This window comes from Haematobia irritans, chromosome 1 (assembly GCF_050003625.1).
Source record: "Haematobia irritans isolate KBUSLIRL chromosome 1, ASM5000362v1, whole genome shotgun sequence".
NCBI classification, from domain to species: domain Eukaryota; kingdom Metazoa; phylum Arthropoda; class Insecta; order Diptera; family Muscidae; genus Haematobia; species Haematobia irritans.
Window position 1 is genome coordinate 19,939,363 of NC_134397.1, and position 14,998 is coordinate 19,954,360.

Consider the following 14,998-nt stretch of genomic DNA (forward strand, 5'->3'; position numbering starts at 1 on the left):
GTGCGTATGCGGGAAACATTATTTTCACACGTTTTGTTTGCGGAAGTTTATACTAATTACAATTTAAGTACTGCATTTTCTTTTGAGTTCTGGCCAAAAACTTTTCCGGTTATTACACAAATTATCGTTAAAAATCACGTTCAATGTAGAGAGGTATTGTTTTTTTTATACTTCTGAAATTAGCATATATTTATCAAAACAAAAATTTAAAACCATAAAAGCAATGAGTCAGTCAGTTTTAGGGAAATAATTTGTATTCATATCCGCAATAAGTGGGAATCAGTAGCAATCAGAATGAAAATTATTAGGTTCAATGATTTTCATATATTATCATACATAATTTATTACCTAGCCAAAAATCAGACAATAAACAAATTGACATGGAAAATGAAAGCTTTGTGTTTAGTCGAAATATGTAAATGCTTTAAAAAGCTAAAAAAATAGCTTTATCGCTATTTTTTCTTTAAAAGGAAAAATAAAATAAAATTAAATTTAGTTCCATGAGCAAACAAAAAAAATATTTTAAATAAATATTAAATATCTTCGAGTTCCGATTTTTTTATACTTAAATACACAGTTATTTAAACTAGATATTTTTGTAAATTATAGTCCATTAAAATGACCTAAAAAAAAAACAACATACTTGCTGACATTTTAATTTTGGAAAAATTATTTTCTAAGTTAGAGAAAATGTATACTACATACTTGTGGTAAAAAAGATTGTTAACACTTGTAAATTTTCTAAATTAGAGGAAATTATTACTACTTTCTGTGGAAAAAGATTAACACTTGTAAACATTGCAAGTCTTGAAAGCAAAAATACGATCTTTGGAACTTGATTTTCGAGTTTTTGATTAATAATATATATTATGTTTTTTTTTTTTGAAATTCAATCAATTTAATTTATACCAAATTTTTCCATTTTTGACTTTTTCAAAAAGTTTTTTTTTTCTTTTTTAATGTATATTTACCTTTTTCCCAAAAAGAATTTCAATTATTTCCAAAGTGTATTTTTATTTAGTTGCTATTTGTGAACACTCTCGTTTATATGGCAACCCCTTTTTGAAGGCTTTCTCTTCTCACTTCCTTTAACTTAGCTCAATAACATGTTAACAGTGCTAACTAACTATGTTTAAACAAGATGTAAACAGGCCCTGTTAAATGCTATTGAAAAACTCTGAGAGCTCTAGTTACGATTCCAACTAGAATGTAACTAGCACATGTTTTGTATATGTGTGCGCGTGTGGCGCTCTTGTACCACTCTCCTGTATCATTGGCGGCAATATCATTGTCGGTTGTATCCATGCATCCGTAGGCCACCACAAAACGCCAGTATTGTTCTTGAATCATGAGGCTGAATGTTTTAGTTTTCTGTTACTTCGATAAATGTTATTGTTGTTGTGTTTTTCTTTTGGTGTTTTTGTTTTTCCTAAATAAAGATGACACACTTTTTCCTTTTCATTGTTTTTATTTTCTTCTACAAATTGTTGCTCTTCCTAAAAATGTACGGTCTCTCTTTCTCCTCAATACATTTGTTGTTTTTTTTTTCTTATTTAGATTAATTTGTTGAATAGATTTGAGAATAATATATGTGTGTTAGCCTGAATATGTGACTGTAGCTTCAAGTCACTTTGAAAGTTGATGGTGGTGAATGTGTAGAAACGCATGAAAGTGTGTGCACAAATTTAATATCATTTCTTATCCTTTTTTGGTTTACGAGTGTGTATGTATGTGTGTACAAGCATACGTACCACTCTGGTTGACCTCTTTTGTTACAGTTTTTGTTGCCTCTTGCTGGCTGCTGCTTTTTTTTTTTGAGGTTGTGAGGTCATATCTGTGTATCATAAGTGAAAGGAGGAAAACAGAAATGTTTATGAGGATTCATAGTATATATGTATATATGTGTGTATTTTCTAATTAGAATTGTGGTTTGCTTTTACCATAACATTTAGCCTTAATGCTTGGTAACCGAAAATAATTGAAACGACAAAAGTTTGTGGAGGACATATTTAACGTAGTACCGTACCACCCAAGAGGATTTTTAGTGGTAGTACAAAGTTTTTTTTCTTTATGGAGAGCAATTTTTAATTTGGGGTTTTATATCATATCCGACAGCTCGAAAAAATTGAGATATGTATAGTAAAATCCCATTGCCATTACCATTGCTATTTTTTACTTTCTCTTATCGATTTTAAAATAAATTTAAAACGTTTTTTATGCCTATATATTTAAAAAAAACTCTAAAAATTTTACTAAAATTGTCATAAATTGCCAACACTATCCATCGTAATTCATCAGTGTATACAAAGAGAATCTAGATGGTCCAAAGACCTTATAATACATAGATGAGCCGTGGGTGTCAAACTAGGTTTGACAGTTCCGAAGATTAAGAATAAACGAGAAAAATAAGAGCACGCGTACAACCTCTTTCGTTTTCCTTTTTGTAGTTTGCCAATTTTACACAAAATTAGACCGTTTATGATGCACCAGAGGATTTATAAATAAAATAATATATTAAAAGTTCACATTTGAACAAAAAATTGTGACCAAAACCGCGAAAATACGAAATTTAATTTTGAGCAGCATTGCTCTTTACGAACAACACAAAAGCAAATGCACGAAAATTAATATTTGGGACTGACTCTTTACGAAAAAATCAAAACGAAATGTCAGAAAATTAATTTTTGGACCTGACACATTTGTTTTTAAGAGAATAGTGGATCATCTATGTATTATAAGGTCTATGAGATGCTCATACAAAGAGAACCTAAATTCTCATACAAAGAGAATCTAGACAGAAATTTATCAAATACACAAATGTTTTTAAATATTTTTCAGAGTATCTTAATTGGAATGATGTGACGAAGCAAACTTCATGACATTACGGGACCTCTAGTGCTTCAGTTTGGCAATGACAAAACGCAGTTAAACTGAATGCCCTTTGGCACAAACACCACCAGTATTGCCATATAGCATTTTATCGCATTGACATTTATACTATTCACAATAGTAAATTAATGTGAATTAATAGTTCTTAACTTTAAAATATGTGAAAAATAACTGAAAAAACACCACTATTTTTTTATTGTCGAATATATTTAGATATAAAATAATATTCTCATGTCGTTCTGCAGTAGATAAGAATTTGTTATATGATTTTTTTATATCAAATGTTTACATCAGTTACACACAAAAAATTTTTTCTGATTCAATCACGAAATTAATTGATCCAAGTAATTTTTTAATTGAAATGTCTTCAATCACGGAAATGATTGTATGAATTAAAAAATTAATTGAAGGTCAATTAAAAAATTAATTGATCCAATTAAAAAATTAATTGATACTATTAATTTTGTGAATGATTTTTGTTTCAATAAAAAATTTGTTGAATCAATTAAATTTTTAATTAAATATTTTTTAAAACTCAATTAAAATTTTAATTGGAAAAATTTTCGTGAAATTTTTTTCTGTGTACCTACGGTATACACCCAGAGAAGAAATATGATCACCTCAAACATGTTTCAAGAACGAAATGTTATTTTTAGACAGGGTTCATGTAACATTTTTGTCGCAACCATGTTATTTTCCCAGAAAATATGTATCTGATTTCGCCAACCATGGATATGTGCAACGCGAAAATATAAATTTTGCCACAAGAATTTTCCATGTCCTCGTCAAAAAAAAAAAAAAAAAAAAAAACATTTTGCTCTTGAAACATGTTTGAGGTGATCATAGTGATTCTCTGCGTGTACACCATGACCGGTGGAACGTTTTTATGTTAAGTAAGCTTTATAAATCAGCTGATTCGGTGGTTCATTGGGCAATGATAAACAAATATGGTCTTTCAACATTATCATATTCACATTTTAAACATTTTATAACATCTACAAATCGTTTGTCTTTCCTTGATATCGTTCATAGATTAATTGAAACGTTTTTATAGTTTCCTATTATATTATTTTATGCTTTGAAAATATAGCTTTTTATTCTAGGCAATTATATTCATTTTAATTTTGCTTAATCTTTTCTGTGTTCTGTGTGTCTAATTTGGGTAGGGTATTTTAATTTCACAATTTCTTATCGGATATTAAATGAAAGTCCTTGACAGTCTATATGAGTGGGGTTTATTACGTTTGCGATATAGTTGCAATTATATTAATTTTGTAATCACTATGGAAATCTTTTGCGTCTAGTTTATGAATATTGCCAATGCAGTTCTCGCGATTTATTTTTACATAAATTATTGCGAATTGGAAATAATATTCATAATACAAATAGCATGTTGATGTACTATTTGCCCTTTGTCTGCTTTGAATTTACAACCTTATCAACGTTGGTGGTTTCAGTTGAGTTTAATACATTTTAACAAATGACGATTTGAACTGAACATTCCTCATTCCACTGATAACACCTTAGCACTTGACTTAATTTGGTTTTCTGGTTACACACCACAATAGAATATAATTTCAATAAAAATTCTATAAATGATTCATAAAGGAGGAGCAACAAAACAGAAACAAAATCCCCCAAAGAACACATGCATGCTGTTTTTGGTATTTCAGTGAAACCTCGAAAATAAATATCAAAAACAAAAAGATATGAAAGTATTTAAACAAGAAAGAGCAGAGAATTTGAAAAAAAATTATCCATCCATCCATCCAACCAGTCAGCCAGCAAAAATCCCCAACCACAAACCAAACCAAACAACACTGAACAATAATTCTTGTTGATATCAGCATAACTGGCTAAATGACAGATTGACGAAGTGACTCTGACAGTCTAAGTGAAACCAAGCAAAAGGGTGATGGTCGGCATCGTTCGTCATATTCCAAGCTCTGTGTTGTACTATGGGATTGGGGAGGAGAAAAACAAGGCAAAGAAAGTAGTACTGTGTGTGCACAATATTTTCATAGCCAAAGTCTAGCACATGGCCATGGCAAAACAAAAAACCACTCGGCAAAGAAAATACTATACAAATATACAAAATATTCAAAATACTACACAAAAAAGCACCAGCGAATCTAGATTATGAGATCATATGAGCTTTGGAAAAAAATTTTGTGGAGCGGCCTAGAAAAGAACTTTGCACAGTATTAATTCTAACAGGCGATTTGTTGGGTGAAGCCGCCATGGTATGGGAAACAATGAAATCCTCTTAATAAATATCCTGAATTTTTTTAATAATATTCAACATAATTACTAGAGAGAAAAATGGGTTATTGGATAACATGTCAGTTAATACCACTACCACCTACCTTAATAAAAAAAATATAAGCCAACTACAACAGCAGTTTTTGATGATAATCATGATCAATGGGAGGGTGGTCGCTCGTAGTGGTCTATTTGATGAGTGTATGTTGTATGTGCTTGGTTATATGGCTGTAATTGACCCATTTCGCCCTCTCTGTTTTCGAAAACAAAAACATGCTTCTCTATTAAAGTTTTTCTTCTTTTTTTTGTATTATTAATATATGAAAATGGGAACAATGTCCCCCTCTTTTTTTGGGTATTCGTTAACCAATTTTATACTCAAACATTTGTTGTGTATTTAGGTTATATAGATGTATACATTTTTTTTTTGATGGCAAGGATGCTTGGAATATGCAATATTTTGATAGGGATCCATTTGATTGATAGTCTTGCAAATGATTCAATGCAAAACATTATTCATGCAGGAAAATATCAAATTTTTATTTTTTTTTTCTAGCAATTTATAGCAATTCAATAATATTTATAATGCAATGGCAACACTTTCTTTCACATAGGGAATATGGGTCGTAAAGACGTGAGAAATCCATTGAGTAACTTAAATGTTCGATAAATATGTCATTTAAGTTACTCAATGAATTTCTCATGTGTGTACATCCCATACTCACAGTTGCCACAGTTGATACCAAAAATAGTAAATTTTTTACTGTTTGGTAGATTGGTAGAATTTTTGATGTTTTGGTAGATTTTGAAAAATATACCAAATAGAAATACATTTTTGACCAACTTTTCAAGTAAAATTTTGACAAATTTTTCTATAGAAATAAAATTGTGACAAATTTTTTTATAGATATAAAACATTGACAAACTTTTCTATTGAAATAAAATTTTAACAAAATTTTCTATAGAAATAAAATTTTGACAAAATTTCTTATAGAACAAAAATGTGAGAAAATTTTTTATAGAAATAAAATTTTTTAAAAATAAAAATTTGAGAACATTTTCTATAGAAATAACATTTTGTAAAAATTTACTATAAATAAAATTTTTGAGAAAATTTTCTATAAAAATAAAATTATGACAAAATTTTCCATAGAAGTAAAGTTTTGGCAAAATTTTCTATAGAAATAAAATTTTGAGAAAATTTTCTATAGAAATAAAATTTTAAGAAAGTTTTCTATAGAAATAAAATGTTGAGAAATTTTTCTATAAAAATAAAATTTTGATAAACTTTTCTATATAAATAAAATTGTGACAAAATTTTCTATAGAAATAAATTTTTGACAAAATTTTCTAAAGAAATGAAAAAATTTTCTATAGAAAAAAACAACAACAATGATGAGATAAAATTTTGAGAAGATTTTCTATAAAAAATAAACTTTTGACAAAATTTTCCGTAGAAATAAAATTTTGACAAAATTTTCCAAAGAAATAAAAATTTGAGAATATTTTCCAAAGAAATAAAAATTTGAGAATATTTTCTATACAAATAAAATTTTGAGAAAATTATTTTCTATAGAAATAAAAATTTGAGAAAATTTTATATAGATATAAAATTTTGCAAAAATTTTCTATAAAAATAAAATTTTGAATAAATTTTCTATAGAAATAAAAATTTGAGAAAATTTTCTATAGAAATAAAAATTTGAGAAATTTTTCTATAGAAATAAAAATTTGAGAATATTTTCTATACAAATAAAATTTTGACAAAATTTTCTATAAAAATAAAAATTTGAGAAAATTTTCTATAAATATAAAATTTTGACAACATTTTCTATAGATATAAAATTTTGCAAAAAAATTTTGACAAAATTTTCTATAAAAATAAAATTTTGACAAAATTTTCTATAGAAATAAAATTTTGACAAAATTTTCTATAGAAATAAAATTTTGGCAAAATTTTGTATAAAAATAAAATTTTGATAAAATTTTCTATAGAAATAAAATTTTGACAAAATTTTTTATAAAAATATTTTTTTTAAAGTTCGGTAGACTTTTTTATAATTTAATTGAATTTTTTTGTAAATAGTATCCTTATAATAGTTAGTATCCGCAGAAAGCTTAATGTCAGAGAATGAAGCCGACCCATTTTTATCGGCGGCAGCGGCAAATGATACCAAAAATTTTGCCTCTGGCGGCGGCTGCTTGAGGCTAAACCGATATAAATTTGTATATTCGGCGGCGGACATTTATCCATTATAAATTGAAGTAGAGGTTATTGGATTGGTAGTGAGATTAGCCACCGTGGTGCAATGGTTAGCATGCCCGCCTTGCATACACAAGGTCGTGGGTTCGATTCTTGCTACGACCGAACACCAAAAAGTTTTTCAGCGGTGGATTATCCCACCTCAGTAATGCTGGTGACATTTCTGAGGGTTTCAAAGCTTCTCTAAGTGGTTTCACTGGAATGTGGAACGCCGTTCGGACTCGGCTATAAAAAGGAGGTCCCTTGTCATTGAGCTTAACATGGATTCGGGCAGCACTCAGTGATAAGAGAGAAGTTCACCACTGTGGTATCACAATGGACTGCATAGTCTAAGAGAGCCTGATACATCGGGCTGCCACATAACCTAACCTAACCTAACCATGAGATTAGTTGTACAACCAATCGTACAATCAAATTTACACATTCCTATCTTTTGAACAAGATTTTTGCACAGGTCGAATACAATAAAAACAAGTTTGTAACATTTTTGCGAAATTATTATTTAAAACCTAATATTGTATAATTGGGTATCCAAAATTGAAAATTTTGGTAGAAAATACATAAATTATTAATACATTTTTTCTATATTTTATAAATAGTTTTGATGAATTGACGACTTCAACTGTCAAAAAAAGGGTCGGTAGCTAATAAAATCAGCGGCGCGACTCGGCGGCAGAGAATGAAGCCGACCCATTTTTGTCGGCGGCGGCTGACATTAAATTTTTGTATCCGGCGGCGGCGGCTTGACGGCTAAGCCGATATAAATAAGTCTCTTCGGCGGCGGACAATTATCCATTATAAAATCAATTTGAAGTTATTCGAATGGTAATGAGATTAGTTGTACAACCAATCGTACAATCAAATTTACATTTCATTCAAATTTTCTGAGGTAAATTTTTGCAAAATTATTATAACACTTTGAAATAGATTGATTGGGGGTGAAAGGCTCAAAATTTTGACTAAAATTACTACAAATGTTAATAACGTTTTTTGATTTAAACCAATATTTTTGATTAATTGGCGGCTAAATTTGAGTCGAGATGAGCCGACATATTCGGCGGCGGCGTCGACTGGCAAAAAATGGCCGGCGGCGACTGAAATCGGCGGCGCGACTCGGCGGCTTCATTCTCTGCTCGGCGGCTTTATTCTCTGCATAGAATGTTTCAGATTAATTGTATAACTAATCGTTTAGACTAATTTATCAATTAATCTCGACTGGCCAGATAATTTCCCCCAGTCGATTAAATAAAGGAAGACGATACATAAAACTGTATTCTACCATTTTTTTGTAATTTAAAGGTTAGGTTAGAAAAGTTAGTGTACGCTTAGTTAAACAATCTATAGGTTATGGTCAGGTTATTTTCATAAGTCTAAAATTACATAATATGATTAGAATGTGACATTAGACTTGGCATATTTCATATACACATTTACTGTTTATTCAATTAATATTTAGTTTTGTAAGATATATTAATATCTTTCAAAGCTTAATATATTGTAAGAAAATCATCATTTGCTATCCCATACTTTTAAACATTCCACAGCCATTATTAATTCATACAAATAAATTTCTTTAAGGGTTTTTCTCTTGGCCTCAATTGATTCAACACTCCTCTGTCATAAAAAAAAACAGAAAAAAATACCATTCATTGCTCCCCCTACTTTCGTTTAATTATTAAATAAAAAAACAATGACCTAATTAGAATTATGTCATAAATTTCATTCGGGGGAAATTAGTTGTCTGTTTTCTGCTACTTTTCAATATCATAAATGAATAAACTACCCATGACGATGTTTATTTGTGCCGTCCTCCTCCTGAACGATTAACTATTTGAGTATGTCAAGTACATTCTATGTACATAAATTTTTGTACCTAATGATAAGATGATAGACAAGTAAGGCAAAATTATTAAAACATCGTTCTTTTCAATGGTATCTTGAATTAATTTAAAGTAAACTTTTATGAATTTTTAAATGATGAGACATAGTATATGTTTTTGGATAGAAAACAGATAACTAATCACTAATATAGACTATTTCTATTTAATTCTGGTATGATTATTTAGTTGTTTTTTAATTACTTGATATCAACCATCAAATAGCAATGTTGTGAAACGAAACCTTCATTTTATAAACTCACTTCCTAAATAGTATATAACTAATACAGTCACATCCCTACGTTAATTCACAATAGAATGGGAAACAATATGCTTCCCACTTTATGCGTCAGTGATCAAAAATAAATGAAAATTTAATTAAGACTACCACTGAAAAACACCCTTATCTTAACGATATTAGAAAATTAGAATATATTCTGCATTTTATACAGAATTTCTTACAAATTTGTTATCCTTTACTCATTATTATATAGTTTTTAGTTTTTCCTTACTGAAGTGAACGCTTTTCTATTTGGTGGCATATTTTTGAGTAGTTGCCTTCTCAAATAACGGTTTATTTTTTCATACAATGCTGCCAAGTTATTATTCTCCAATTATGCCTTAACAATCTAGATAACGTTATATTATAAATTTAATTATGTATTCTCCTTTGGAATATCTAAATTAATTAATATAAACGTAATTTCCTTGGAATGTTTGATGTGCGTATATGCTTCCCATCTTTTTTAATAGACAATCTTTTTGAATTGCCCATGTTGCCAATTGCCAATCTCAAGGCAATGTGACCTTATTCAAGATTATACCACATGACGCGCAAATCGCTCGCGTTTGACGCCACCACAATAACAACTATAATTGTTAGATCAATTCAATTCTATAGAATAGAATAGATAGATATTCATGTCAAAAGCTAAATATCATTGAGCGGTAAAATTAATACATATATCACCGTTAGGCGGAAGTTGATTTTTCAATAGACAAACGAAAAATTTAAACGCAAAAACCATACAATAGCCATTTATTCAAACACATACACACAAATATATGTATATACACTCCCTCAAACTCAATGTAAATAGGTAGGAACTGATGAATTTGCACTTGAATAGAGAGAAACCAAAAAAAAATAAACACATCTACAAAGCACATACGTTAACATTTTAGATCAAAGGTTAATTAATTTTCAAGTATAGATGTTCGTACTTTGGAAATCGTTCCGTCAAATACAGGAAAAACTAATGCTGCCGTCGTAGGCCAACGTCATGATCATGATCGTGATATGAGGACAATGTATTATGCGAAATGATATTGATGTCGTTCTCATATTGGTGGATGGTGGATTGGTATAGAAATATTCTACCGCTTAAGGTTTTTTTGTTGGTATATAAATCGAAAATCGTCATCATTATCATCATCAGCACAATAACATTGATGCTAATAATGACGAAGGTAGCGCTCATGTAGTTTTATAGCATACACGCACGTTCACTTGTATGAAAATTGAGGTCATTTATCAAGGAACTCCACTCTTTTGACTACATTCATTTTTTTTTTGCATGAATGTAAATTTGTATGAATTTATGTACATATTAACTGATAGTAGCATCATCGTCCCATTGTTATTGAGTGTGAGGCTGGGCGATGCTGCTGTTACTATTTTCATGTCAAACCACAAAACTTACAACAAACTTTATATAGGCCTATTGCTATGTATTGGTATAGATGCATAAAAGCCTGTATGTATGTATGTATATCAGGCCCATAGTATGTAGATATGTACCAAATCTACTTACGCATGATTTTGTTTTTGGAACGTATAAACTTACTCTGTCTAGTTTCAAAAATGCCTTCTCTGCCTTTTTTTATGGTCCCATGGAGTGAAGACCCCAATGTGAATAAGAACGAAAAAAAAAACAAAGTGAAAACTTTTTTTTGGAGGGGGGGACTACTTCATGTGTGCAATCACGCACAAAGGCACGCATATAAAAGCTGTGCCTTTATTAACGTTATCGAGCGGCGTTAAGATTGTTCGGTAGCGGCAACGCATAACATTAACGTAAACGTCGACGTCGTCGCTAGCGTCTTTGTAATAGGCAGACGACAGTAGACACACACCAAACATAGCACCTTGTAGAAGAGTGCGATTATTTCACACACACACACACACCATCAGCCATATTTTTTGAGGCTTGTCGCTAAATGCCACAACTATGTAAACAGTGTTGCCAGTTTGTATTTTTGTGCCTTTTAACCACACACTTTGATTTATTTATCCATAAAGGTGTATATTAAGTTCGAGTTTAGCCGCTAAAATCGTCATTTTTTCACTAAAGTGAAAACTAAATCAGTAAAAAAGGCATAAAATTATACATATTTGATGTATAGCCAAAAGAAAATTGTCACAAACTTCAATTCCTTAAAATGGATTATTAAAGAAAAGTAATCGTGAAAAAATGGCGATTTTAGCTGCTAAACTCGAACTTAATACCCACCTTAAAAAATATTTTAATATAAAATATGTTTTGTAAATCAAAGTTAATGTAACGAGACAACGATAAAGTTACATATATTCACCTCTTAAATATGCAGTTATTGATTATATTATTAAAGGTGTGGCACTGAAATTAATGATATGTTTATATAGTAATGATCGTATCTTAACATTCCATTTTTAATGTTCTTTATCTACATAGAAAAAAATGTTCACGGAAATTTTTCCAATTGAAGTTTTAACTGAGTTTGATAAAATATTCAATTAAAATTTTTAATTGATTCAACAAATTTTTTAATTGAAACAAAAATTAATAGTATCAATTAATTTTTTAATTGGATCAATTATTTTTTAATTGACATTCAATTATTTTTTTAATTGATACAATCATTTCTGTGATTGAAGAAATTTCAATTAAAAAATTAATTTCATGAAGTGAATTTAAAGAGCCTATGTACACTTTAAATTTATAAGATTTTTTCGCAATTGAATGAAGAAATTGACAAATTATGTGGAGATATTGAACCCACCAGGAAGGTTACTATTGAAAATTTTTAACTAATTTTAGAAAACTTTAACTAAACTGTATTACAAAAGTCGATATCGGTTAGGTAAGGTTAGGTGGCAGCCCGATGTATCAGGCTCACTTAGACTATTCAGTCCATTGTGATACCACATTGGTGAACTTCTCTCTTATCACTGAGTGCTGCCCGATTCCATGTTAAGCTTAATGACAAGGGACCTCCTTTTTATAGCCGAGTCCGAACGGCGTTCCACATTGCAGTGAAACCACTTAGAGAAGATTTGAAACCCTCAGAAATGTCACCAGCATTACTCAGGTGGGATAATCCACCGCTGAAAAACTTTTTGGTGTTCGGTCGAAGCAGGAATCGAACCTTGTGTATGCAAGGCGGGCATGCTAACCATTGCACCACGGTGGCTCAAGTCGATATCACAAAAAGAAGTAAATATTTTTCGAAATATTCAAGAAAATTTCATAGTTTGAAGGAAACAACTGGAGTTCAAAATTGCAAAAATGTTTTAAGAGTCATATGAAGTTCAAGATGGGTTAAATTGAACTATTTTGAGAGAAATGCGAGTTTTTATATAATCTGAAAGAAACTTTCACAAAACATAAACTGAAATAACAGTAAACCGAACAGGGAAAAAACTTTTGTTTAATTTTAGAAAATTTTGAATATTTTTACTAAACAGTACTACAAACGCTGACATCACGCCGATATCACAAAAATAAGTAAATATTTTTGGAGAAATTCAGGAAAATTTATTAGACATTATTTTTTTTTTTGAAGAAAAAAAAATTGAAGTTCAAGAATGTCTTTATTGACATATGAGGTTCATGATGGACGCATTTGTTGTAAAATTTACAAATCTGAAGAAATAATGAACTATTTTGTAAGTAGCAAGAATTTAGTAAATATTTATGCTTAATTTGTGTATAATTTTACCCCGTTTTTTAATTTAATTTTTAATTTTATTATTTTTCCCCGTCATTTAACAAAGGTGCGCAAAAAAATATTAGAGTAAAGGAAACTTTCTCCAAACATAATAATTCCATGAACTAAAATAAAGTTAAATTGGCTTTAGTGAAATAGATAGTCCACTGTTTTTTTTTTTTTTTTTGAGTGTAATAATTACATGCACTAAAAAATTTAAATTGACTTTAATGCACTAGAGCATTCCCTTTTTTGAGTACAATAAATACCCAGACACATACAGTCGAAGCTCGGTTTAACGAACGATATATTGTCAGGCTCTTTCGTTATTTAGAAAAATTCGTTAAATCGAACGGGAATATTAAATGTTAACTTTTATTGAAAATCGTAGTTTTTTACCAGATGAGTAAAAATTCATAATCATTTGAAAAAATTAAAGCACAGAGACACTTAAAAAATAATACTTAAAATAATCCTGATGAACTTGATATATCTAGGTTAGGTTAGATTGAAAAGAGGATCCAAGATTCGTTGTCGTATGAGGGCCTATATACACCAATGTCATAATTTGTGTGCTCTTAACTTCTTAGACGAATTGCCTAATTTGTTTCCAGTCCCCGGTTTCAAGATGGGCCAGGCATAGGTAGTGTTCATAGTAACATCTTCCTAAAACGCCCTACATACACCATTACTCTGCTGCTCCTGTCGGCATAGATGTACTCTCAACGCTAGATTGCCGTTTCTACCGAGAACCAAAAAAGTTTTTCAGCGGTAGTTTATCCCTCTCACTAATGATGTTGACATACCTGTGTATTTTATAGTTTCTCTTCAGCTATAAGACGGAGGTTCCTTGTTATTGAGCTAAATATAGAATCGGGTAGCACTCATTATTAAGAGAAAAATTCACCACTTGTTCAACTGGCAATCCTACGAAATATTGCCACTAACGAACCTATCACAGGACTAGTACCAGCGCTCGAGTTTGTCGTAGTTTTTAAATTTTCATATATTTTATTGATTTCTATACTATCTTTATTTTAAAATTTTATTTGATCTTGACATTTACCTATGGGCCAACATAGTCCAAAAGTTTTTCTTTCTGGTGCAGTTTGGATGATCAAAATAATACCGGTACCTAAGGGTTTGTCCCAGATTGGTTCATGAGGACCTGTCTAGTCCTACTAAGTTCTCCCAGGTTATGTAGTTTGGAATGAGTCCAATCCGTGGCCTGCAGTGTAAATTTATCCCCGTCAATGACAAACCCGTGTTGAAGTGACCGGTCCCTTCCATAGGTTTCGGCCAGAACTGGGACTGGTCTATTCACACCAGGGAGTAGTCCTGTGGCTCTGTTGTAGATCCATTTCCCGTAGCGATGCTGCGCCACTCTATCTAACCTAACTTTACCAGTTACCCGGCCATTGAATATGTGTTTTCAAACATTTTAATGGAATCTAAATATCTTGGGAATGCCGTACTTTGTGGACATTTCCTAAGGACTTAAGCCATTCTCACAATCGTCAAATAGTGCTGATTTTGTGTTGTTTATTTTCTTAAGATTAAAAGCCTTTTCGTTAAATCGAACGTAAATTTTGTTCAATTGTTCGTTATTTAGAATACTCAATGTTAAGAATTTTGACGTTCGTTAAATTGGATTTTCGCTAAATGGGATATTCGTTAAACAGAGCTTCGACTGTATATTAGGGGAATTATCCGATTTTCTTTCAATTTCCGAGCTTAG

At 30.3% G+C, this 14,998-nt stretch overlaps 1 protein-coding gene across 3 annotated transcripts in view; it reads left to right on the plus strand.

Annotated features, from left to right (window-relative positions):
• rdx (BTB/POZ and MATH domain-containing protein rdx) overlaps positions 1 to 14,998 on the plus strand; it is a 358,647-nt gene that overhangs the window by 318,910 nt on the left and 24,739 nt on the right. The window lies entirely within an intron of this gene.